The sequence below is a fragment of the Rhagoletis pomonella genome, unplaced genomic scaffold (assembly GCF_013731165.1).
Source record: "Rhagoletis pomonella isolate Grant_MI unplaced genomic scaffold, Rhpom_1.0 Rhpom_scaffold_00006, whole genome shotgun sequence".
Taxonomy (NCBI): domain Eukaryota; kingdom Metazoa; phylum Arthropoda; class Insecta; order Diptera; family Tephritidae; genus Rhagoletis; species Rhagoletis pomonella.
The window spans coordinates 11,094,620-11,098,549 of NW_023458560.1; positions in this window are offsets into that span (position 1 = coordinate 11,094,620).

Genomic DNA, 3,930 nt, shown 5'->3' on the forward strand with positions numbered 1-3,930 from the left:
AAAGTGGGAGTTATTTCGTTTTTAAAAGTAGGACTTATTTCGTCAATTGGTGGGACTTATTTCGTTACGCGTTTTTTATTTTAAGTGGGACTTATTTCGTTTTGAATGGGAATAAATTCGTTTTGTAAAGTGGGAGTTATTTCATACCCCTAAATTTATATTTTGGGTGGGATTTATTTCGTTTTAAGTGGGACTTATTTCATTTTCATAATTTTGCATTTTAAGTGAATGCTTAATAATTTTTGCCGTTATTTGTTGCTCTTCACGTTGTTTCTCATTGAATTTCATAATGTTCTTTTTGTTGCTTTTTAAAAAAAATTTATTGTATTGTAGAATATGCTTTCGAAAAGTTCCGTTATTTCTTGCTCTTTACGAAATGAATGGTATTGTTTCAAATTTGTTGTTAAGTGTGCTAGTTTACAAGACCTTATCATTATATTGATTAGTTAAGTTTGTGAATTTCAATAGTGAACATGAGTGTGACATACGAAATAATTGCAGGGAAGAGGAGTAACAGCAAGCTTCTTTATATTTTTTTTGAGAAACAATTATATATTAAAAAGTGCACTAAATTAGAAAAACATTTTTATGTTTGTTATGTAAAGGATTGTCCATCACGAATAATGTTATTTGGCAGCGAGTGCATTAAAGCAAAAAATTGTAAAGCGCACAATCACGATAATCAAGAGGCTCTGTACAAAGAACTAAAATTTTTAAATAATGTAAAAAGAAAATGCGCACGTCTTAATGAAAAGCCAACTGAAAACAATTGCGGTGGAAGTATTCGCAATATTTTTGTGAATACTAGCATGGAGTAAGTACCACCCACATGATAATTATTATTTATTAAGTAAGTACTTAATAAAGTCTTTGCAGAAATCAAAACGAAAGCAAAAATATTGTCTTTGATAAAATACAGCGGAGTTTGCAGTATATTGCGAATAAAAATTTTAAAAATTCTCCCAAAACACCGGCAGAAGTGCAGGAAGTTTTCCAAGACGCAGCAGTTTATGATAAATTCGGTTATTCCAAATTAAATGGAAATAAACAATGGCAGTTTTTCAACATATGCTACCAAGAAGAAGACTTTGCATATTGCGTTTTTTGTTCCGAAAGAACTGTTGAACTGATGAAAGAATGCATTCCTGTTAATTCGAAAAGAAACATTTTAATTGATGGTACTTTTTCTGTACTTCCTCTAGGAAGCTTTAAACAACTATTAATCTTACATTGTGAATACTTTGGTTCGGTAATTAATTTCATTCATAACTATATATGATTTATATTATGTATACATATGTATATATTTATTATTTTTTCTATTTTAGGTATTCCTCTTTCTTTTCGTACTGATGACCAAAAAGTCTCTAAAAGCATATCAGCATTTATTTAGTTATATACAAAGGAGCATTATTGATTTGTCACAAGCAACTTTTATAACAGATTATGAAACAGGATTGAGAAGCGCAATTGAAAAAAGTTTCCCTGATTCAAAAATGTTTGGTTGCTGTTTCCATTATTGCCAGGTGTAGTCGTTGGTCCGCTATTCACAAATTTAACGCGTTCAGAATTCAGCTACTATGAAAAATTAAAGTCTTTGATTTACTCTTTGTACGAAGAACGGAACGGTTTATTTTTCTGTGTGTTACTCCGGTTGCTGACCAACGAATGTTGGGCAAGTAAAAGGCAAAGACGGAGCAAACTCACAGCAGCGAAAATATGTACATAAGTATATGAATTCAAATTCATCCAAAATAGGATAACGGCAAATTGTACATGCATATGTATATAAGCAAATTTCAATTGTACATATGTAAGTGTTTATGTATGTACATACATAAGGCAAACTTCAAATTTATACATAGCAAAGCAAATACAATAAGAAGTGAATACAAAGCAAATATGATAAATGAAGAATTCGAAAATATAAATCAGTCACAATGGATGATAGGGTAAGCGGGCGTTCTGCGACACCAGGCATTGCGTCGATTCATAACCATGAAGGACAAAAGGCTCGCTCAATATATTCGGCAAAATAAAGAAGCGTCTAGAATTTATCACAAATTTCTATCTCTTCCATTATTACCTGGAATGCACATTTCGGATAGCTTCCAACTACTAACCGAAGATTTAGGAAAATTGAACGCTTTAGATAGATTCAAATCATTTATAAAATATTTTGAGAATCAATGGATGCAAAATGTACAATATTCCCTTTTACAGAATATTTACAAAAAGATGTTATGATTTCATTATAACAGATCGGTCCACATAACTTTTCAGTTTTCGATTCTGAAATCCGCACTACGTCTGCAATAGAAGCTTACAATGGCGTCATAGGAAAAAGCATTCCAAAGAAGGCTACTTTTTTCAAATTTGTAGCATTTTTACAGATGCAAGAATTTGAAAAAGGAAGAAAATTTGAACTATTGCTGAATACCAATGGTAGTGTGGGAAAAAAGCGTATTAAAAAGTCCTGTGTTTTGAAAGCAGATATGATTTCGAAATTCAAGAATGATCTCTTACAAGGTACTATAACTCCTTCTAAATTCCTTGACCAACTGGTGTTATCAAAAAATAATTTAATTGTACAAATGGAGCCTGATGAAGATCTTTTTGAAGAATTATCATATTTGGAAGAGGACATTGAAGACGAGTCGTTAAACCATATTGAAACCAACCAGAATACAATTAATAATAATATGTGTGTGGTTTGTTTCATAAAGCAGCCAAATATCTTATTTTTTCCTTGTAAGCACTTGAAAATTTGCAGTGAATGCTGTCTTACAATGCAAACTCACAAAATTGATCAAACCAGTAAACTAGTATGTCCATACTGTCGTGCAGAAGCTCATGAAACCCTTCAAATATTTATCTGATAAATAAATGATTTTTTTATGGAGGGGTGCGATAGAGCCATGAAATATAAGGCCATTATGGCTTTATTTCTCATTTTTTTCTTATGCAAAAAGTTATATATTGGACATTTCGTAAAAGGGACAACCATAATTTTGTGTCCTTATCTCTCATGGCTCTCCTTTTTTTGTTATAAACTACTTTATACTTACTATAATAAAAAAACTTTAAAGAAATGTGTACAAATAGGTACCGAACTTAACTACTGGAAAAACAATATTAAAAAAAATTGTTGATGAATTACGTATGTATGTGTTTTATTATATTTTTAGTAGGAATTTGGAATTCGTGTTCCATGTTTTCTAATATCACCATTACAAAATACAACTAATCCCAATACCACGTTAAAACTATAATACCGTTTACCATGCATTGGATCTTCAAGCCATTTATAAAGGTCGATAATTTTAATCTGATGGTCCTTCCGAAACGGTTTCCATCTTAATAATAAGAACAATTGATCTGTACTTAATCCATTTACGAATCCAAACGTTGTTACTAGTAGGCGTTCTCTATACGTTCCTTGACCGAAAAAAGAATTAATAATAAATTCTGGAACTCTATCAAAATTCGTAATATCCATTCCATTAAGAAGCCTTCTGCGAGCTTGCATACGATTTTTCTTTATTATTTCTCTGCTTTGATTATTCATATTATTCGACGTGTGTTTTTTTTCGAAGAGCCAAATACTTCTTATTTGAAATCGCATTAAACAGTGAAAAAGTGGGACTTATTTCGTTTATGAAAGTGGGACTTATTTCATTTTGAGTGGGAGTTATTTCATTTCAAGTAAATTTTTAAATCATTTCATTTTGGTGGGGCTTATTTCGTTTTCAAAAGTGGGACTTATTTCGTGGGAGTTATTTCATTTTTTAAGCAATTTTTGGTGGGATTTATTTCGCTTTAAAAAGTGGGACTTATTTCGTGGGAGTTATTTCGTAGACCCTTGGGATATGTTAGGCCTTTCAAGAAAAAACAATTTTGATCGAAATACATGTGCGAGAGTGGTAGCAT